The following is a 25390-nucleotide window of genomic DNA, read 5'->3' as shown; positions in this document are numbered from 1 at the left end:
CCAGAAATGTATGCGGGAAAAGCGGGTCAATAAATTTTAAAATGTAAAAAATGAAGCCTAAGGAGCCTTGCTCACACACCCACAGGACTTCTTGGTGCAAGTTATGGAGTCATGAAGAACAACTCAACTTTCCAAGGTTGGTTCCATGGTTCTCTATCTCACAAGGTCCCTCAAACCAATGTCTTTGCTCTCAGATTACTGAGCAAAGTGGTTTAGGGATGACAAATGCAAGAACGAGGAATGATTTGGTTGATTTTATTATGAAATGCATCCTAAGCTATGCATGATCCTATAAATACAATAACTAGATTATAATATGACAAGATTAGTAGCAAGACTATCCTAGCATGATATACTAGTCTATGATTAAGCTAAAAGATAAGGAAAATACTCTAAACATGCATATTTAGATTAATTCCTATTTAAAAGAGAGGCTAAATGATGAGCACAAATGATATATTAAAGCTTGGATGAATTTTAGTATAAGTATGATGCTAAAGACTTGGATCCTTAAAATGGAGGATGGAGAGCTCTATTTATAGCAAAAATAGGGCAAAGGATGGCCAGGATTGAAAGAGTTAATCAAGGGTTGAGTTTGAAAGTTGGGAATCCATGTTTGCAATTTGCACCAATGAAATGGTGACATTTGTCAACATAAGGTTGGGTTGAGAAGAGAGGTAGGAAGCATTAAATGCTTGAGAAGACCTCATGGTTACCTTAAGAGGTAAGGGTTAAGGTTAGGTTAAGGTTAGGTTAGGGTTATCCAATGGATAAAGGTTTTATCCAATGGATAAAGGTTTTATCCAAAGGATAAACTCTTGTGCAAAGGATTAAGGACTAACCATGGTCAAAGCAATAAATGCTTGATGAGACCCTTGGGTTACATGGAGGTTGAGTTTAGAGAAAGTCTCTAATCATGCAAGAGGGTTGAGTTAACCATTAATGGTTTGGAAGAGAAAGTTGTTGGAGACTTGAAGCCTTTAATGGTTATCAAAGACTTTAAGGGTTTGAGAAGTGACTTCCCCTTTCTTAGGGATGTGACAATATTTAGGAGATGGGTTAGGCTAAATTAGAAGTGATTAGAAGAATCTAGAAGGGGGTTAGGAATGAGGTTTAGGAGGCAAGTGGGAGATGTAGGATTTTGCAAGTGGATGGAGAAATAATAGGATTCAATTGAAATAAAGTTAATTTAATTCAATTTGGTTGCAAGTGGAGGTTTTTAAATAAATTAGATTTATTTAATTGGGATTCCCTATTTAATTAAATGTAAATTTAATTAAAAGGTTTAGAAGAATAGATTTAATTAAATAAAATGACCTAAAAGGGGGTTAATTGAATTTAATTAAATAAATTGAGTAATTTACTTAATTAAATAGAGGAATGTGGATAATTTAATTAAATAAAGAAATGAACATAAAATATTCATTTAGGAATATAGTCATTTTTATACGTCTACAATTATCACCCAACATCATGTAGCCCCTTTTCAAATGAAACCCCTAAGAATGGTTATTTAAGGGACAATTGTTATTGGCAAATCATTTCTAATAGATTATATCAAGAGAAGTATAAATGAATCTATCTCTACAAAGGAAAGCCATTGGTTGTTGTTGCATCCACAAGTGTTGCTACCTAAAACATATAGGCAACAACAATCCATACATCTCTTTGAATTCCTATAAAAGAAATGCATCCTTTTTAGGGGCAGTCTTTAACAACATTCCAGGAATGATTTAAACATGTCAAATACATTCTAATAGATGAAATGAGATTTTTGGGGCCAAAATTATTGCTTAAAATAGATAGTTGTTTGTGTGAAGCATTTGGTAGTCTCTCTTTTATTCTTGTTGGTGACCTTGGCTAACTACCACTAGTCTTGGATAAACCTATATATATATATATATATATCACACTCAAGAGCATTGAGCTTGTGGTAGACTTTCACAATAGTCATAACATTGGACACCATTTTTTGTCCACAAGGACAAACTAAAACTTAACAAAGATTTCCTACTATTCTTCAAAACACAAGAGATGCTCAACCCTTTCAGAATTATTGGAAAATACTTATGAACCAAACAAACTTTCACTTAACTACTAAAGAAAAAAAAGAGTTTGACAACTCAATCCATCTATTTGCAACTAATGATTTGGCTAGGCTACATAACAGGAAAATGTTAAAATAGCTAAATGTTTCTATTGCTATTATTGTTGCTCAGGTTGGTTGACAAACATCCATTAAATCCATTCATGACGGACAACTAAAACTAGAGATCCTATTATGTATAGATGAAAAAATAATGTGACCAACCAACTTGTGGATCCAAGCTAGCCTTGTCAATGGATCGTTGGGCCAAATCAAAGCAATCGTCTATAATAACAATTTCAAATCACTAAATCTATCAAGCTATGTTGTGTTTGAGTTTGACAATCACATTGGACTAGACATAGAACCCAAAAACATTCAAATTGCTCTTATAACACAAGGCAATCAAACACAACTTCCATTAACTATGACATGGACCATTACAAAGCACAAATCCCAAGGCCTTACATTAAAGAAAGCTATAATTGACATTGGCAAAAATGAAAGATATGACCTAACATTATAACTCTTTGAAGAGTTAAGATAATTGAAGGTCTACAAATTGACTTGCCATTCTCTTTTGAAAGATATTCCAAAATACAAAATAATGCTTACACTTCCACCAGGAAAAAAGAAGAAGCTTGTTTACAGCTCTTGTCTTCCCACCCAACACACCATGCAAGTAGCAATGCACATCCACAAAATGTTTAATTGAGGCTTATTGAGCCTACAATAGACATGATAGTTCCAACTCAAAGATGCTGTAATAACCCACTTAATTTAATCCAAAAATCTCAACTATTTTTTTTTTATTATATATAATTATTGATTTATTATTCTTACTTATTCTTAATTGTGTTTGATTCAATCACACACTCAGGTACATCTATCCAAATGGGATAGGCATCCATCCAATCAGGATGGGCATCTAATCATACGGGTTAGGCATTTATCCATACAGGACTAGGCATCTAACCATACGGGTTAGGCATCTGTCCATATGGGACAAGAGGTTTCATCTATCCAATTTAGGATAGACATATACCCAAACGGGGTAGGCATCTATTCATAAGAATATGATATGCTCTGGCCAAAGGATTTAGACTCATCGGGATCATTCGGGTCCTAAGCCACTCTCTAAAGACTACACTCCCCTACTAGGAGTGCACCAAGGTCGCCATCCTTAGGAGTATAAATTATAAACAATCTCGAGTTTCGCCTCAAAATTTGGCCTAAAGCCTCAGGAAGTCAAGTGAATCCATATGGGATTCCTTCTGAGTATGCATTGGATTAATTTTAACCTTTCAATTTTTTTAGTATTTGCACCATTTAATTAAAAGACCAAGGAGATTCGATAACCAACTACTCTCCCATAACCAAATCCTAATCCCCATCCTCAAATGCTTGAGTACAAGGGACAACTTTGTCCCTAGACTGCCTACATACCCATTTTGGTATGGGATCAAGGCGTAAAGTATGTAGTTCTGGTTTCTAACTATGGTTTAATTTATGTAGTTTCTCTGCGGTTGCTACCCACGATGGTAGCTTGATAGAAAAAAGGCTCAAGGTGGCCTCATGCTTGTGGCCTAAAACAACTAGGTCCTATTTCCTATTAAATATGTCACCCTTAACCCATTATCATCCGCCAAAATCCATCAAGATAAAAAAATTCCAAACATCACATGCAACCAAACCCTAATGGGGTTTTATAAGGTTTAACTGAGTGAATGTAAATTCATTTTAAAATTAATCTTTTTAGATTATCGATCCAAGGGAGATTACCTGCCCTTTGGATTTTAACTTCCAAATGACCCTTATTTATCCCCGATGGTTTACAGGGATGATGCCACAAACGTTGTTGTTGCAGTTTTATTAGGCGTTAAGTGCAGTAGTTTAACACGATGACATTACCTATATGCATGACCCAAAGGCACTATAGATACCAGACACTGCTAAGTTTTTTGTTTTCCAACTCCTCTTTGTTTAGTTATCTAACTAAGTAACTTAGAAAGCTTAAGTAACACTAAGCTTAAAACAACTTATGAAAGAAACTATTTTTCTATTGAAAACTTAAATAATCATTATCCTATTGCAACTTCAAAATTGAGAACATTATTTACAAGGACTTTAATTTTAAAAAATAAAAATAAATAAATAAACTAATTATATGAAAATGGAGAATCACTATTACTACTAGAAGAATTAATATTCAGTTTGAGAAGGGCTATTATATCTAGCTTCTGAAATATAATTTGCATGATAACAATAATTATGTAACTTGCATGATGAAATAAATATGTAACTTGCACATAAAAATAAATGCGTAACTTGTATGATAAGAAATAAATGTATAACTTGCATGATAACAATTAACCGCGTAACTTACATGAAAGATTAACAAATAATCTTAAATGAGGAAGATTTTAAATAAAATATTAAATCATTAGCTTTGAAATAAACAATTGGATAAGGAGACTCTAAACATGTTTATTTGGAAAGAAGTTCCTTTAAAACTTTAGACAATTTTGGAAATAAATTAAGTTAAATTGATGTTTATAACTATAAGGTTTAATAATTCATAATGAATTGAAACTACCATCTAAATAACCCAACGATTCCCTAAATTATAAATTTAGTTACAAATTAGTCTACAAATTTACCAAGCCAAAACTCAATTAAACAAAAATTCCAATTTGTAAGTTTAGTTATTAATCTACCTATATTAATTTACCAAACTAAAATTTAACTTAAATTAATCTACGAATAATATTTACCAACTAAAAATTACTACAAATTTCATTTTACCAAATTAAAACTTAATTTTAAATTAAACTACAAATATTATTTCACCAAATCAAAACTTAATTATAACAAATCTAAATTGTAATTTAAATTATTCTACAAATATAATTTTACCAACCAAAAGTTTAATTGGGAAGTATTAGATATCCAATTTATAAATTAAATTATAACTTAATCTAAATATAGATTTACTAAACTAAAATCTAAATTAGAAAGTATTAACTAATTCCAAATTGTAAATTAATCTAAATATAAATTACCCCACAAGAAAATTAATTAAAAATATATTCTAATGAAATTTACATTGAATAAAATTTTAACTTAAAAAAAAACATTGATTTTCTTTATGTGGCCTAGAAGGGAATAAGAGGAGAGGGAGTGGAGAAGTGGGCCCACGGGCCTTGCCCCACCTTCTCTTCCGACATGGAATAAATTAGAAACAACAAAAAAAACAATGGTTTTTTTTTCTTTTTGCATTGTTTATTAGTACTTGCGGCAATACTATTGTAATGATTTTTTTGTTTTTCCACTTAACTAGTTATTAAATTTTTTTATTTGAACCAATCACAAACAAATTTTAACTATTAATTTTTTCAATCTTTTTATTTACCAAAGTCTAATTGTACAATTTTTAATATTATAAATTACGAAAATTATTTTTCTCTACACTTATTGGCTAAATACAATTTAGCCATTATAAGTGGATTTTTAGGAAATCCAAAATAATTTTATTTTTTATTTTTTTAACTTGAGTTAATTGATTTTATAAGATTTCTATAACTTAGGCATGTTGTTTTTAATTAATTTTTAATTAATTAATCATGTTGTTTTTAATTAATTTTCAATTAATTAATAATTAGATTATGTATTAGTATAAATAATTTAAATATATTTATTTAAAAATGTTAATATCTTGGAGTTTAATATTTTTAAAATTATATATATTTAATATATCTTTGATCTATAGTACTTAATTTTAAATTTAACTATTTGTTGATGTAAAGGCACACACAATCAATAATCTCAATAAATTATTTATTTTATTTTATTTTTTATTAAGTGTACAAACATATTAATTTACCAAAATTTTATTAAAATGAGATTTTTAACAATTTTATATTATTTTAATTCTTGAAATACACCAACTTTAAAAAAAATATATTTTATAATTATTTTAGTTAAAATTATATTTGATTGAAAAATGATATGAAATATAATAGCAATAATTATAATAGTAGCAAGTTTTTATCAAGATAGAGAAAGAGGGTTATGAGAGATGCCCTCCTACAATTCTTTACATTATGTGGTATGAAGTCTTTTTTTGCATTTCTTTTGTTTTGTTTTAACCAAAATTTCTAGGACATTGAAGACCCTTGCAATGTCTCTACCTTTTCACATTTGCATTGCATTTCACAATCCCAACATTTACAGTTGATATCATCTCCTCCAGTTGCTATCTACAACAAGGTAAACATTATTCCAAGAAGACATGCTATCTATTTGTTGGTTTCAAATATACATAATAAATGTTTATTATCCACCATATATTTAAAGCAAGGCAGAGTAAACCTGCATTGTTAAGATGGAGAATCAACATTATGAAGCTTGGTTTCTACTTTCAACTATATTGTGGGTGCCTAGAGATGAAAACATCATATAAAATAGGTATAAATTGTTGAATGCGAACACTGCATCCAATCACCTCAAATCAAAAGAAAATTGTGGGGTATTGCATAATGCATTATTGAACCTGGGTGCTATTCTCATCCGTATTTGCAATTGAAACCTATACAAAAAGAACTGTATTTCAGAATTGACTTCATTATACAACCTGACTACTATTTTTATTTGTATTGTGTTTGTTTAACCTTCTCCAAATGAACACCATTATCAACTCTTACCGAATGACAGGTAATTTTCATTTTCAAATTAAATGGTTTTCATATATTGCAATGAGTCTTTTTGATATTATACAAATAACCATAAATGCATTCACAATTCACAATTAGCTATATTTTAGGTAAGGAACTCAACACTCTTTTCCATTCATATTAATTTTCTTTTAAAACTCTTTCCTTCCTTAATTATTTGTATTCACAAATGTGTGTGTGATAGATTTACTCATTGTGGTCACATCTATATACTTACATATGCTTTTGACATTTTGAATCAAGTATCACACATCTAAGAAACTACTTCCAAACCATACAATCATCAGGTTCAGGATCTCACCTTGTCCTTCTTAGTATGTTGTATATAGAATGGGTATTCTTCCTACCAACTTGTGATTTTGCCTTTTTTATCACATCCATATACTTACATATCCACTTGACATTTCAAATCAGATATCCCACAAGCAAGGAATTATTTAGAGATTATACAATCAATGGATACAAAATCTTGTCTCTTGTCAATTATTATGTTGTTCGCACAATCGAAACACATGAGGTAATTGTTGGTTGCTATTTTCATGCCTTTTCATATTTTAGTATGGCCTTTCTTAATATTTCTCTCAACTATTCATCACGCTACATATCTTCATTAAATCTTATATGGAAAGAAGAGACTATTGTGGTTTGCTTGAAAATACATTATCACATTTATTTGTTACTTTCATTTGTATTCTACTTGCGATTATCGATGCTTCAAGATTAAATGTTTGAGGGTTTTGTTTTAATGTTGTTTCCATCTGTAAGCAACCAGAATATAGATGAGACTATGAACCAACTTTGATAGGGTCTTTATTAAGTCTTTATTAATTTTAATATATATGTCTACATATACATATACATATACATATACATATACATATACATATACATATACATATACATATACATATACATATACATATACATATACATAGATACACACAGAGAGAGATATATATAGATACACACATATAGATATACATATATACATATACACACATGCACATACACACACATAGATACACACATATATATACACACATATATACACACATATACACACACATATACACACACATATACATACACACACATATACATATATATACACATATATATATAGATACACACATATACATATATATACACACACATATACATGCATACAAATACACACACACACATGTGTGTGTATGTGTGTGTGTAGGTACATATGTACACACACACAAATATGCACATGTGTGTATGTGTATAGGTACATATGTACACACACACAGATATGTGTGTGTGTGTACACACTAACTTGCCAAAATACAAATGAAAATAATTGTTGGCAATATGCTGGATTTGATTAAGTGTTGTCATTGATGGCAACACTGAATGTGAAAAACATCCAAGTGCCAAGGAATGCCAACAATCTCCCAAAGACTGATATGAAATATATCTCCCCCTTAGATTAACATGAATATCATCTCCTCCAAAGATTAACTATTTTTCACATGAACACCATCTCCCCCTTTAACATCAATGACAAAGGACGGATACCAAACCATAAAGAAAAACTGAACCAAATGACTGACTACTCCCCCTGAGCAGCAATAGCATCTCATCAACCCAGATCAGAAAGTATGTCTGATAGGCTCACCAGATTGATGCATTCCCACATCTCTAAGTCTCTTCCGGAGGGGTGGTGACCCCCAACTAATCTCTGAGATATTCAAGAGTATCTTTAGGCAATGGTTCTATTAGAATATCTGCAATCTGTTCCCTAGTAGGCACATAAATCAATTTGACTTCCTTTGCTTCAACCTTTTCCTTCAAGAAATTTTACCTTATAGAAATATGTTTTGATTTGGAATGAAATACCGGATTCTTTGACATATCAATAGCAACAATATTATCACAGTGAATAACAATAGGCTCATCATAACTTACCCTTATATATTTCAACATCTATTTCATCCATAAAATCTGAGAGCACTTAGTTGCAACAACTACATATTCAGCTTCAACAGTAGATAATGAAGTGCATGATTGTTTCTTGCTAAGCCATGGAACTAGTTTCTTTCCAAAAAAGAATGCACCACCTACAGTGCTCTTCTGATCATCCATATCTCTTGCCCAATCAGAGTCTGTATATGCACATAGTCTGAAATCATCATCTTTTGGATACCATAACCCATAGTCTGTTGTACCTGCTAAATATCTGAATATCCTTTTGACAACAATATCATGAGTTTCTCTAGGATCTGACTGAAATCTATAGGCAATAGAAACAAAATTCATTATATCTGGTCTAGTCTAAGTTAAGTACAACAATCCACCAATCATTGATTTGTATCTGCTTGGATTTATTCTAGGAGATTCATCACCCTTTGACATTTTGCAACCGGTTATCATAGGAGTACCGATAGGTTTAGAGTTCTCTATTCCAAAGTTCTTAAGCAATTCCCTCACATACTTAGTTTGACAAATGAAAATACCTTTATCAGTCTGAGTAATCTGCAGACCTAAGAAAAATTTCATCTCACCAATCATAGACATTTCAAATTCATTCTTCATATCATCAATAAATTTCATGCATCATCAATAAATTTCATGCATAAACTTTCTTCTCCACAAAAAATGATATCATCCACAAAGACTTCAATGATCAATATATCATCATGCTTAATCTTAAATAATATAATTTACTATCAACATTACCTTTCCTAAAACTGAGCTTTGAAAGATATTTATCTAATCTAGTATACCATGCTGTAGGGGCTTGTTTCAAACCATATAAAGCTTTCTTCAATCTGCAAACCATGTCTTTGTCCTTTGATAAAGAAAATCCATTAGAATGCCAAAGGGGGAGATTGTTGGCAATATGCTGGATTTGGTTAAATATTGTCATTGATGTCAACACTGTATCCTGGTTGGACCTATCTCGATTAGACTTGGTGTTTATCTTGGTTTTGGTTATGATTATCATCCGGTATGATCAGATCCCTGGTTTTGGTTTTGGATGGTTATATGCTTATCATATTTAGTTGGTTCATGATTTGGTTCTTGAAAAGCTATCACTTATGTTCCCAGTTGGTATTTCCTGGTACCGGTTAGCTCTACCAGTTAGCGATATTTGATGATATGATTTGATATTTCTGGTCCGACTTATGGGAATGGTTTCTAATGTGCTGAAGGTGTTTCTTGATCGTGTCCCAATTGTTTGGTGGCTTCGTATTGGCTGGCGTGCTAATATGGTGGTCCTATTTGGATGCAGTTAGATATTCTGTGTTATTAGATTGAGGGTTTCTACTGGTTGGTGAAACATGTTGGAGATTGGTCTTATCGTGGTTTCTAACGGATATAATTGTTTAGGAATTTGATTTAGGTCCATGCTATGTAATGTAAATCATAATATTGGTCTGGTGATATCATGTGATGCAATTTTTGTAATTATGGGTTTATGGTTTAGCCGACCTTATCATAAGGTTGATGATCTGTATTTATAGGTGAATTATTCATGTATGGATATCGATGGTATGGGATGGTATCGATGGTTATGTCTGCATTATCAAAGGAAGGTTTATGTGTGAATAGTGATATATCAATCAACATAAGGATTTGGTGTTGCCGGATAGACATATGTGCTTAACAGGAACTATATCAAGCATTAGGAGAAGCTACTTTCATGGTTCATTCTTTCTGGATTGTAGTCCGATGCTTTTGTAAGTCAATGAGACTTATCTTTTGTGATGAGCAGTGAACTCTAGGTGGTTGGCCTAATTGCAAGTGCAATCCCCATTGTAATTATTTCACATACTATTGCAGAAGTATTATCTGATTGTGGGTAGGGTTTCCCACCATGGTTTTTCCCTTTATCGAGTTTTCCACGTCAAAAATATTGGTGTTGTGTGTGCCGTGCTTTCATGTTTTATCTTTCATTATGTTGGTTTTCTTGTGCTCCGATATAAAAGTTATAATCCATAATAGTTCTAATTATTGATAGAAAATTGATTCACCCCCCCTCTTAGTTTTCTCCCGGTATTAGATTTGTCTAACAATAACAAACATTATTGATAACGTGTGGTTTTAAGGTTTTATTGGTTTTCATATTTTAATAAGGGTTTTTTTGATATTCCTCTCATTTGGTTGCTATTTTCATCTGCAATTTTTAAGCTTTTATGGTTTTGATTTGTTGGTTAGGGTTTTTTTGATAGTCCTCTGTCGAAGCATAGGTAATTGGCACTTCCAGATGACATGTTTTAGTGTTTTGTTGACATGTTTTAGTGTTTTGTTTATCCACTTAAACATATTTTAACATTTTCATTTCCTCTATTGCAGATAAATACATTTGAGTGTCCACATTTGCACCTTACAAATATACAAATTTCTTCCTTCCCTACTCATTTTATTCTAGGATGTAGGTATATTTCGCTTGCTTTTACTTTGAGATTGCCAAAAGATATGTATAATTTCAAATTAAAATTGCTTTCTAAATTCAATTTTGTTCTCATTGCAGGTGTCAATACATGAAAAATGAAAGATTCTAGTCATGGTTTACCATATCCATGCATGCAAAGTGGTCACCAATCATAGTCTAATACAAGCCAATTATTACTTTTAAAAAATTATACAAATTGCACATATTTGTTGCAGACTATTTTATCCTTTTACTCAATACATATTGTATTTGACCAATACAATTTTCCCTCATACATATTTCGTGCAAAGAACTATAAATATTTTAATAAAAAATAAATAAAAAAATATTGTTGCCTTTGCTTCTTAAATATATTGTTATTTGTTATTTTCAGATATCTGCAAATGTTTATTTGTGTTTATATATATGTATGTATATATATGTATATGTATACCTACATACGTATACATATTTATACCTGTATGTGTAAATTTCCTCTTCCTTTTGTTTTCAACGCATGATTAACATCAATGTGGCAACTTAAACTACTAATTGTGGTTTGTTTGGAAACACATTATCCAATCTGTTTTTTTAATTTCATATGTGTGCATGTCTTTATTTTTCCCAAACTACAATTTTTTAAAAATATATCTTTGTATATAATGTTTTAAAATGAAAAAATATTTATTTCAAATTTTAAATCGCAATGATTCTATCTTTATACCACATATTATGTGCAAAAAACTCTAGATGTTATAATAAAAAAAAAAATTGCTCTCCCCTTTCCCACTTAAATATTTTTATTTTTCAAAATACAAGAAGAATTTTAGCTTTCTGTCGTGTAAACTTTATAGATATCTTTATCTATAATTTTTAAAAATTAAAAAATTATTTATTTGGAATTTTAAGTTGCAATGGTTCAATTTTTAAATGTTCAATGAAAATTTAAAACTAACTTTTCTAATAATATTATAATCTAATCTCCCATTTTCCACTTAAATATTTTCTTATTCAAAATACAACAATAATTTAAGTTTTTTGTGGTGTCCACTTTATAGATATCTTTGTATATCATTTTTTAAAATAAAAAAGTTGTTTGTTTGGAATTTTAAATCTTGAATGAAAATTAAAAAAAAACTTTTCTAGTAATATTAAAGTCTATATAATTAATACAAGCTCTATGTCCTCAACTAAACAATTAGACAAGGTTATAAGTTTTCTTAAAATTGAATAAGCAACATAATATTAAAGTATTATTAACAAGCCCGTTAAGGGGCCTGGTTGGGCTAATCCAGGTAAAAATGATCCTTTAATTGTGAAGTGGGAAAGGCCCTCAGAAGGTTGATGGAAATTTAATTTTGATGGTGCCTGTAAAGGGAATCCTGGACCATAAAGTGCTAGTGTCATTGTTCATAATTGGAAAGGGGATGTAGTAGCTTTGAGAGCGAAGAAGTTAGAAGAGGGCACAAATAATGTCGCAAAAGCACTAGCAACATTAATGGTTGTTAGAATGGAAAAGAAGTTGGGGGTGATGAAACTTCACTTGGAAGGAGATTCCCTCATAATTATACAGGCAATCATGAAGGGGAAGATTGATGCATGGCATCTACAAAATTTAATCTCCAAGATAGTGGAAGAATTAGTGGGGTTTGAAGATTTTCAAACTAGTCATGTTAGGAGATCGAATAATATGGAGGCAAACACCCTATCAAAATGGGCTTTATCCTTTAATAAGGTTGGTGATATAAAATTTGAATATTTTGGGCAACTTTCCCTAGATGATTTTCTTTAAAGATGATGGCCGAAGATTTGGTAATATCTCTCAACACTCGAGTGTAATTAATACAACTGAATGATGTGATGGGAAACTCAATGACAGAGTACTGTGAACTTGCAGAGTATTAATGCATATCTATGTAAGGGACAATCCAAATTTAATGCCCATTTTTTCTTCGAGAGACTTTGGTAGTTTTCTAAGCTGTGAAAGAGTTGAGTGTGGGGTATAGAGAAGTTGAGTGGTGAATAAGCAATGTGCTAAGGTGCAGGGTGGTGTCACTGTTTCAATAGATAATCACGTTGGAAACAAAAACTGCATAGTTGAGCCAATGATTGTCATTGATGGCAACTAATTCTAATTCACCCATCTGCATAGATTAGTTTGTTCATACCGGAAGAGCGATTGATTTTGGTTAAGTCCGACAGACTGGAAAATAAATTATTTGACAAAGAATAGGTTGATCGATCCGTACTTCAATAAAAGTTTATATCTCATGTTGTGGATCTCAAGGAAGCATTATGGATGTGTTATCTACCATAATCCAGGTTTGTGGCATCTGGTGTTGACTCATGGTTGAGTTAGATGATCTGATGTGTTGGTTCTTAGTTTGGAAAAGTAGTTGAGCAATATTATGTAAATAATCATTGCGTAGATTATGTGGATTGATTTTGGTGCTCAGTTATGTGATTGTGGCATGTTGTTATACAATTTCGGTAGCGTGTGGACAATTCTTTTTGGTCCACATATGCATTGGAGTTCAAATTGAGCCGACTTGGTTTACATGTTTCATTATTTATAAAGTGTTCTTGAAGCCAACATGTAGAAGACATAATTTCATGTTGCAGATATAAAAGACCGATGGATATGATCATTTTTGGTATCTGTATGTGTGTGGAAAGTATCTATGGTTGATTGTGCCCAATTTCACATGCACAAGTGATGGATTTGTGCTCCAAATTAAAGCAGAACAAAGCAATGTAGCAGAGCAGTGTGAGATGAAGAGTTTTGCACTTAACCATAACAGTACCATTGCATTTGTAGATGCTATTTTTTAGTTTAGACATTCCAATTATCTTTTGAAAGATTTTGTAGGGTAGTGAGACTTTCGGGGTTGTTGTCCTTCTTTCTTTTGAGTAGTGAGCTCTAGTCAGTGTGCCTGAATGCATGTGAATTCCCCATTGTAATATTTCATATACTTCTAACAGGGTATTATCATATTGTGGGTAGGTTCCCACTGTGGTTTTTCCCTTAATCGGGTTTCCACATAAAAATCTTGGTGTTATGGTGTTGTTGTTGATTGCTTTGTGTTTCTGTATTTTCCCTTTGGTTATTTGCATTAAGTGTTTAAAGGAACAAATTAATAAAATTATAAATTGCAGAACACTGATTCATCCCCCCTCTCAGTGTTCCCCAATTCCAACAAATCAATGGAGGCCAACTTTACCTTAAGGACAAACAGACAATTGTATCCTTTCTTTAGGGAGGTCTCTGAAAGATGTTTGAAAGGAATGTTCCTCTTCAATGATGAGCAATTGGTGCAATGTGTGCTCTTAATTCTAGGTAAGGATTTTAACTTGGTAAGGCACAAGTACAAGACTAATATGGATGTCTACTCCTTGATCTTGGTGTGGGGTTTAGAAGTGGGGGAGTTGAAAGGCATGGTGAGGAGGGTCATGTAGACTATTGTACACAAAGATTTCCTGGTAGGCATGGATTCCTTCCTTGAATGGGCAATGTCAGGCAAAGGCTTCAATTTTTTGGAGGGATTGAAAGATAAAGAGGTGGGCCTCAGTGGTGTTGTATTCCCCTTTTTACGGTGGTTGAAATGTCTATGTCAAGTGCACAAAAGAGTAGAAGCCAAACATGGCTGGATGGTGCTAAAAATCTATGTAGATTAAGGAATCGGAGGTCGTGATCGAGATGGAAAAGGCATAAGTGAAAGGATGGGGGTGGAGGGTGCTTCAACCGAGAAAAAGGAAAGTGGTTGATGAATAGAGGGACGATGGCGACCTAGGCACATCTGGAAATAGATAATTTTCTGATACTACGAGTTGAAATTTTTGATCTTTTGTTATGCTTCCTGGGTTTATACATGCCTTGTGTTTTTTGTTAATGCTGTTAGAAATGTACATGATGTTGGGGTAGTTTTTTTTGTTAAAATTTGAACTGACTTACAAGCGAAATTTTTACAAAAAATCTCGAGTTTAGTGGGTAGGGTTTTGTTAAGGGCAGTGACTATTAGGAAATTTTTTCATTCTACCTAAGTGGTGGTTTTTTTGGATGTTTATCTGGTTGTAGATGGAAAATGTGGTGTATATTCCTTTTAAATTTAATAAAACAATATATCATTACCGAGCAAAAAAAAGAAAGAATATTATTAACATGGCAATATAATATTATTTTCTTCTTTAGATAAATACTCTATTTCCCTAAATTTGCTTCCAATTGAGCTTCCTCTATATTTTAATATTGCAAAAATAACGCGCCTATCGGCTACCCATTATAGGACAAAACCATATGGCTGCTAGTTTTTTTGATCTCATTTCATTTCTAGAGACAAGTGTAAATCTATTGCTTGAGGTATAGTATATTAAATATGGAGGTACATTCATATATTTTATTGACGTATATCACTAACAGTTAGATTTGAATGGTCATCTAATAAATGCATAAGAAGGGATCAAAAGCTAATTAATTATATCTAATTTCTTATTTGTAATTGTGTGGCTAGTCATTTTTTGAACCATTTATTCACCTTCTATCTTATAGTGTGGAATATTAAAAAATCTAAAGTAGTCTAAGGTGAAGATGAAATGTATGTACTTTTAGAGTTTAGAGTTTCCAAATGAAAATATGTCACACCTAATGGGCACTAATGAATATAGCATACAAAATAGACCAATGGTTATGGACAAAACTCACCATAACACAATGGTGCAGGTGCACCTAGAGTCTAGTTACCATGTCAATTAGGTATTTGAGTCTTAGGAGTTAGGGGTGATGTCATTTTGATTCAATAAGGTCTATTGAGACCATTTGTAATGTTATTTCATGTTTTTAGGTGGGTATGTCAAAATTGGAGTCATAATTTGGAAGTTTGTAAAGTTGTTCTAGGGTTGTCATTGTTGTTATCGGGATAGTTAACCCGATAAAGTGTCATTGTTGTAAAAAGTTGTCAATGTTGTCATCGAGATAGTTAACCCAATAAAGTGTCATTGTTGTCATTGAGATAGTTTACTCTATCGAGATTGGAAAATACTGTTTAGCTAACTTTTGATGGCTATGCTGATAAACATTCAAATACCTTGTTCGGTATAGTTATACCAAAATAGGGACATTGGGGTAAGTTTACTCTATCAAAATTTCATAAAATGGTTACTTCACTTGTATTAGTTATTTTGATGGGTGATAAAGACCTCGATTTGGGATTGTTATTCCGACATCGGTGTCCAGCATTGATTTGTTAGTTCGGGATTGTTATTCCGATGTCAATGTCTAAATTTGATTTTTCAAAATTTGGGAGTCGAACAATCTTGTAGCCCAAAGGTTTGTTGTGATCATAGGAAAGTGCAAATTTTGGTATAAATTGTATAAGCCAACAATTGGAAATGAATTCTGCTATTTGAATTTCTGAAATCAGATCCTGCAACATAATTTTCAAATTTGAAATCATTGGCAACTAATTGGAAGCTCATTTTTTTGCAATTACTCCATTTTCTGCACTTGTATGGTGTTGTATAGATTCAAATTGATTGGACAGTCATATGTATGGATAGAGCATTGAATTACCTCCCATTTGCCGGTGATTTGAGTTTCTAATTCATTGTGAGGAATAAGTTATAGTAGTTTTTCACACAGTGACTTGGTTAGTTAGGGTAACTAGGGTTTTAACAACAATTAGACCAATTCCCCCTCCTTGTCTTGCATCAAGTGGTATTAGAGCTTAGGTTTTGATTAAGAGTTTTGTGTGTGTGAAGTTTGAGAGAAAATAGTGATTTCATAGAAGGAGAAGGGCAAGATGCCTCCCAAGGGAAGTGCAGTCCTAACAAAAGAGGTGAGGTCGGTTAAGGAGAACCACGATGGTATGTTGGTCAGGATACAAACACTAGAAGCAACTTTGAGGAGAGTTGGGGTTGCTGATGTGGATCGTGACCTGAAGGAAGAAGAAGTAGGTGAGGAGGGGAATGAAACTCCCCAAAATATACCCCAAGAGGAAGAGTTGGGGTCAGAAGAGAGAAAGTTTATGAAGGTGATCAAGGTTGTCAAAGGAGACCATTCTGACATGAAATTGGACTTGCCAACGTATGGTGGAAAGATGGATAATGAGGAGGTACTAGACTAGATATATGCCCTTGATAACTATTTTGACTTCAGGGAGGTTCTGAAGGACCAAAAGGTGAAGCTAGCCAAGACTAAGTTGAAGGGGTCAGCACTAACTTGGTGGAACTACACTCAGTTAGATAGGATGAGAAGAGGAAAGCCCAATATTAGCACTTGGGACAAAATGGTAGAAAAGGTGAAGGCCCAATTTCTACCGGGTGATTATGAGGTCCAAATTTTTAAGAGGTTGTGGAACTTAAAGAAAAAAGAAATGGATATTATGACATATACAAAGGAGTTCCATAAATTGAGCCTGAGGGCAGGGCACCATGAAGATGAAGCGGAGAAAATAGCAAGGTATGTAAATGGGTTGAGACATATCATACAAGATGAGTTGATCCTAACTACCCCTAGGAGTGTAGAGGAATATTTTCAATTAGCCACAAGAGTAGAAGAGAAGGTTAAAAGGAGGCAAGATCAACATGCTAGAATTAGATGTAAGAATAATAGGGTAAGAGGAAGTTTTGGGGGAGGGAGGACACAATTCCAAAAGCATCAAAGGGAGACTAGTGGTCAACAAGAACAAACCAATGAGAAAAGAGGTGGATTCAGGGGTAGGAGATCTAACACAAGAGGCATATTTGGAAACCAAGGAAGGGGGTCAAACACATTCTCAGGGAAGTGCTTTCAATGTTACCCAGTTGGTCACCCTGCTTGGAGATGTTCGGACAAAGTGAGTACAAGCTCATATAGAGGAGAAAGAAGGACACAAATTGTTCATGAACGAGAGCCAGAAAGTGTGAATTCACCTTCATTGTAGGCATCAACTGAGACTAGAGAAGCTTTGCTTATGAGGAGGACATTGATCAAAGTCCCAACCATCAAGGAACCACCACAAAGAAAATCTTTGTTTAAAACCACATGTAAGGCACAAGGAAAGGTATGTAAGGTGGTAATTGATTCCGGTTCCACTGATAATCTTATTTCTGTAGAGATGGTAGAAAAGTTAAAACTAAAGAGGACCCCTCACCCCACACCATATAAGGTATCTTGGGTAAATAAGGGTCATCAAGTACTTGTTAATGAGCAGTCTTGGGTAGAGTTCAAAATTGGTGCTTATGAGGATAAAATTTTGTGATACCATTCCCATGGATGTGTGCCACATTCTACTTGGCAGACCTTGGCAATATGATAGGGAGGCCCAACATGATGGGCAACACAATGTCTATGTCATCAAGAAAGGGGTAGTATCATTTACAATTACCCCATTAAAGGAAGATGAGAGTGCAGTCCATGAAGGACCTAGTGTAATGGTGGTGAAGGAGAAGGAGTTCATGAAGAACCTGGAAGAAGAGGAGTGTGGATATACCATTGTGAGAAAACCAATCTCATAAGCAATAGATAATGACAAAAAGGAAGTCCCTAAGGAGAGGAAAACCCTACTTTACAAGTATGAGGGAATGGTGGTAAAGGATTTGCCAAATTCCTTACCTCCCATCCGTGATGTGAGTCATCATATTGACCTAATCCTTGGTGCAAGTCTTTCCAATAAGGCAACATACAAAATGACACCTCGACAAAATGAGGAGATCAAAAATCAGGTGCAAGAATTTCTAGATAAGGGTTTGGTAAGGAAAAGTTGAAGCCCATGTGTTGTGCCAACTATTTTGGCACCCAAAAAGGATGGAGAGTGGAGGCTTTGCACGGATTCAAGGGCCATGAACAAGATAACTATCAAGTATAGGTTCCCCATACCCTAGATGGAAGATCTTATGGATAGTTTAGCAGGAGGACGTTAATTCTCCAAAATTGATTTAAAGAGTGGCTACCACCAAATCAGGATTAGAGAGGGGGATTAGTGGAAGACATCCTTCAAAACTAATGAGGGCCTCTATGAATGACTAGTTATTCCTTTTGGGCTATCTAATGCCCCTAGTACATTCATGAGACTCATGAATGAAGTCCTAAGAGATTTCATCAACAAGTTTGTGGTAGTATACTTAGATGATATTTTGGTATTCAACAAGACAAAGGAGGACCATTTGGAACACTTGGACAAGGTGTTAAGAAGGTTGGATGAAGAAAAATTGATGATCAATCTCAAGAAATATGAATGGATGAAGGAAGAGCTGATATATTTGGGTTTTGTGATCTTACAAGGGAATTTGAAGATGGATCCACAAAAAGTAGAGGCCATACTCAACTAGCCAACACCTAAATCAGTTGGGGAAGTCACAATTTTCCATGTGTTAGCAATCTTCTACTGCAAGTTCATCAAGAATTTCAGTCATATTGTGGCACCCATGATAGACACCATCAAAGGAGAGAAGAGGAGCAAATTCCAATGGACCAAGGAGAATGATAAGAGCTTTGAGTACCTCAAGACAAGGGTAGTACATCAACTTATGCTTACTTTACCCGATTTTATAAGGTATTTACAATAGAGTATGATGCCAGTGGCTATGCCATAGGGGCAGTGTTGTGTCAAGAGGGGAAGCCAATAACTTTATTTAGTGAGAAATTGAACGAAGCCAAAAAGAAGTATCCATCCTATGGTTTGGAGCCATATTCCATGGTGCAAGCACTTAAAAAATGGAGACATTACCTATTTCCCAAGGATTTTGTGTTATACATGAATAACCATTCTTTGAGTTTCCTAAACAATCAAGAGAAGTTGAGTCATCAACACATGAAGTGGGTGGAGAAATTGCAATCCTATACATTCACCATAAAGCATAAGAAAGGGAAGGCTAATAAGGTAGTTGATGTGTTGAATAGGAGGACAATGATGATATAAGAGGTGTAACTTGAAAGTGTGGGAATTGATTCCTTAAGAGGTATGTATTAGAATGATTTAGACTTTCATGAAGTGTTTGTTGTTTTTGAGCAGTCACATGGTTCTTTTCATAGTGAGTATGCAAATTATGTATTACAAGGTGGTCTTTTGTTTAAGGGAGATCAGTTGTGTGTCTTAAAGTGTTCTATGAGGGAGAATTTGATTAGAGAGACGCATAGTGGCAGTCTAGGAGGACATTTTGAATGTGATAAGACATTGGATCAGGTCAAAAGGTTTTACTACTGGCCTAAGATGCACACCTGGATGTGAAGAGGTTTGTGGAAGGTTGTGGTATATGTCAGAGAGAAAAGGGGTAAAGTTCTAATGCAGGGTTGTATCAACCTCTGCCCATACCTAATAGACCATGGGAAGCCATTAGTATGGAGTTTGTTTTGGGTCTACCAAGCACTACAAGAGGATATGATAGTGTGTATGTGGTTATGGATATGTTTAACAAGATGACTCACTTCATTGCATGTATGTAAGACAACCAATGATGACTCCCACATTGCAAGCTTATTCTTTAAGGAGATTGTAAGGATCCATGGATTTCCATTATCCATTATGTCTAACAGAGATTCAAAGTTTATTGGACAGTTTTGGAGGACATTGTGGAGAAAACTAGGAACCAATCTAACTTTTAGTTCTACCTATCATCCCCAAATGGATGGGCAGACTAAGGTTGTCAATAGGTCATTAGACAACCTACTAAGATGTCTAACTAAGGAGCACAATTAGTCATGGGATCTAATCCTACCACATGCAGAGTACACATACAATGATTCAATCAACCAGAGTATAGGGAAGAGTCCATTTGAAGTTGTCTATGGAGTGCATCCTAGAGGGATCTATGAGTTAAGAGATTTGGGGGGAATGGATAGGAGGAGTTCCCAAGGTGAAGACTTTGCAGTAGCCATGCATGACATCCACAAACAGATCAGGGAGACACTTGAGAAGAATGTAGACAAGTATAGGTGGAAGGCAGACTTGAAGAGGAAAGATGTACAATTCAAGGTGGGTGATCTAGTATTGGCACATTTGAGGAAGGAGAGATTGCCAAAGGGAAAGTACACAAAGATAATGATGAAGAAGATAGGGCCATATAAAGTGGTTCACAAGTACGATAACAATGCTTATGAGATTGAACTCCCATCGGGGGTTGCTATCTCACCTATATTCAATCTAGTAGATTTGTATCCCTATAAGGAATCTGATTTTGTAGGTCAAGGAGAAGAAGGAGCTAAAGATGTTGATATGGAATGAGTCAAGGACCTTCCACCTGCTCAGCCTATGCAACTTGAAGCCATTTTGGACTCAAGAGAAGTGAAAAGGACAAGGTGGAAAGTTTATAAGGAGCACCTAGTCAAGTGGCTAGGACTACCAAATGAAGATGTCACCTAGATGTCAGAGGAGGATATAGCACAACATGGGATCTTAGTTGAAGATCTCATTTCATCAGGAGCATGAAATATTTCCTCTCCGGGTGTATGGTGCAAGAGCACCTAGAGTCTAGTTACCATGTCAATTAGGTAGTTGAGTCTTAGGAGTTAGGGGTCATGTCATTTTGATTCAATAAGGTCTATTAAGACCATTTGTAATTCTATTTCATGTTTTTAGGTGGGTATGTCAAAATTGGAGTCATAATTTGCAAGTTTGTAAAGTTGTTCTAGGGTTGTCATTGTTGTCATCGGGATATTAAACCTGATAAAGTGTCATTGCTATAAAAAGTTGTCAATGTTGTCATCGGGATAGTTAACTTGATAAAGTGTTATTATTGTCATCGAGATAGTTTACTCTATCAGGATTGGAAAATACTATTTAGCTGACTTTTGATGGCTATGCCGATATACATCCAAATGCCTTGTTCGGTATAGCTATACCGAAATAGGGACATCAGGGTAAGTTTACTCTATTAGAATTGCATAAAATGGTTACTCCTCCTGTATTAGTTATTTCGATGGGTGATCAAGACCTCTGTTTGGGATTTTTATTTCGACGTCGGTGTCCAACCTTGATTTGTCAGTTTGGGATTGTTATTCTGATGTCAATGTCTAAATTTGATTTTTCAAAATTTGGGAGTCGAATAGTCATGCAGCTCAAAAATCTATTGTGACCATGGGAAAGTGCAAATTTTGGTATAAATTGTACAAGCCAATGGTTGGAAACAAATTCTTCTATGTGAATTCTAAAAAAATGAATTTCTGAAATCTGATCCTGCAACATAATTTTCAAATTTGAAATCATTGGCAACTAATTGGAAGCTCATTTTTATGTAATTACTCTATTTTTTGCACTTGTATGGTGTTGTACAATGGATTCAAATTGATTGGACAGTCATATGTATGGATAGAGCATTGAATTACCTTCCATTTTCTAGTGATTTGAGTTTCTAATTCATTGTGAGGAAGAAGTTATAACAATTTTTCACATGGTGACCTGGTTAGTTAGGGTAACTAGGGTTTTAACAACAATACGACCAATTCTCCCTCCCTGTCTTGCACCACACAACTTGTAAAAATTTTCATGCACAAAATAAAATATTTTGCAATGCAAAGATTGTTGGATATTGTTGAGATATTTGCTGGAACAATGTTTTGTCATTGATGTAAACATATTCTTCTCTGTATTCCAGTATTGCAGTTTGGTTGAATGAGTTGTTTAGCTTGTGTATTGCAGATGAGATAATGTGGTTTAGTGGGTTTTCAGATTCTTATTTCTAGCTGATTTAGCATAAGTTTTAGTGGTCCGCATGATGATTTGATCGAGTTATGAGATCCGATATTGTGGCTAGTTACTCAGTTGTTCGGTATTGGTCGTTTTGGTGAATTCGTATGTTGTGCTACATAATTATAATATATTTAGTTGCAGATGTATGGGATGTGATCTAAATGTTGATGTTTATCAATGGTTTGATTGGTTCATGATTTGGATATCCACAAGCAAATCTTTCATATTGACAATTAGTTTTGATGGTTTTCTTGAGCTCTAGTGGTGAGATGATGATGTTTCTAGTAATCTGAGTTGTTGCATTTGTTGTGGTGCAATTCACATTGCTTGTGAATATTTCTAGACCATGTTCTATGCGTATTGGTGGTCCGCATTGATCGTTGTGCATGTTATTGAAGATTTCCTTGGTTCGGTGATGTTCTTCATGTTATGCGACATTCTTGGTGATTGTAGCATGTTGTGGATGATCAAGGCATAATTATTGGAGGTGTTTCATATTCATGGTGTTGATTTACGTCCAGACTATGTCTTAGTTGACATTGTTTTGGTCCGCATATGTTGTTGTAGCATGTGAGGTTATTATCTTGTAATTTGTATTGAGGGTTTAACCGACCTTGAAATATAGGTTGATGTCTTGTATAAATAAAGATAATAATCATGTAAGATATATGTCTACAATATTGAGTGTGTATGATTGAGTTGTATGTGCAAGCAAGTGATTTGATCTTTCAGAAGTGCAAAGGAGAAAAGAGAAGTGTTGTAGAGAAGATTGTGTGCTTAACAAAAACTATACTTGGGCATATGCAAATGCTATTTTTGCAGTTCATGTAATTCAGAGTGCTGTCTAAATGCTTTTCTAAGTCAGTGAGACTTCCTGTAAGGTAGCGAGTCTTCCCTAAAGGTTGTAGCCTTTATAGGTTTCTTATTTGAGTAGTTAGCTTTAGGCAGTGTGCCTAAATGCCTGTGCATTCGCCATTATAATATTTCATTTACTCCTAACAGGGTATTATCTCATTTGGGTAGGTTCCCATTGTGGTTGTTCCCTTGACCGGGTTTTCCACGTCAAAAATCTTGGTGTTATGTGTGATATTGATGTGGTGGTGTTTTATGCTTTAACTATTAATTAACAAATCTGATTTGTGGTTTAAGTTGCAGAAAGTTTTTGTGCAAACTGATTCACCTCCCCTCTCAGTTTGCTGCATTGTTGCCTAAAAATATGTCAACAGTATATTATTATTCATAATTTAGAACAATTTTATATTAAATTTTTTTTCTATATTTTAGGACAAAAATCTACAAGGGCTCCAACCTCCTCTCATAAGGTGTATGGGAGGAGATAGTAGTGTATATTTTAGAATCGCCACTTATCTCTCTAAGAAACTCTATTTCACATGATTGTAATAACAATCACTCAACAACATAATAATATATTAGTTTTAAATTTAAATCAATTGAAATAGTACTATTATTAAAAAAAATGTTCAATTTTGGAATCCTAACAACAATAAACTAATATATTCTTAACAAAATATTTATTTAAACATATTTTTTATGCTAATACTTAATAGCCTTTCAGTAACATGATATTCTAGAAAATAAACATTTCTTTTGTTCTCCCCTTATTAGATCATACTCCTAAGACTTAGAGAGAATAGGTTTCATGTGTGCATCGGTACATGCAAACAACTCCACATACTTGCAATAAATAGAGGGAATGACCACACTACACCTCCCTAATAGGGCATGACCTTGTTGAAATCTAAATCTAGGATAGGGACATGGGTATCTATCCTCCTTTGAAGTTGTAAACATGAATACACACAACTTCTGCAATAAGAAATAATAAGCTGGCCTCACTCTACTTCATCACATGAAGAGAGGCACACTCAATTGTAACTCATCTTTATTCAAAGTTGTGAACAAGAACGTACATAACTATCCATAATGTCATATGACTAAGGATAAACATAAAACTAACCACATATGATTAGTAAGACTAGACCTTACTGATCTCTACTATATTTTATGAATAAGGAAAAACTAAACTACCCACAAAAAGTGTGACATGGGCTTCCACTTGACCTATATTGTGGCATTCAATCAATATGGGCCTTACTCAAAACCCTCTCCTCTCTTGTAAAGTAGAATTATCATCTTCATCATCATCTTTATTTATTTTCTCTAGGTTCTTGTCAAAGTAATGAATGGATCTCTAAGCCAATAGTGAGCTTAAGACTATAAGTTATCCTCCAGCTTCTTATAGTTATTATAGAGACAAAAGAAAAAAATAAATAGTGGGAGAGAGAGGGAGAGATATAAAGATAGGAAGTGATATATAGAGAGAGGGGCTATATAGTCATAGGAGAAAGATAGATATCACTAGATGGAGATAGAGGGAAGATGAAACAAGTGATAGGGATTGATAGATATAGAAAAGAAAAGAGATATAGATATAGAGGTCTAAAAAGAGGGAGAATGAGAATAGATAGATAGATAGATAGAGAGA

This window comes from Cryptomeria japonica, chromosome 10, assembly GCF_030272615.1.
Source record: "Cryptomeria japonica chromosome 10, Sugi_1.0, whole genome shotgun sequence".
Classification (NCBI taxonomy): Eukaryota; Viridiplantae; Streptophyta; class Pinopsida; order Cupressales; family Cupressaceae; genus Cryptomeria; species Cryptomeria japonica.
This window is presented reverse-complemented; position numbering follows the sequence as displayed.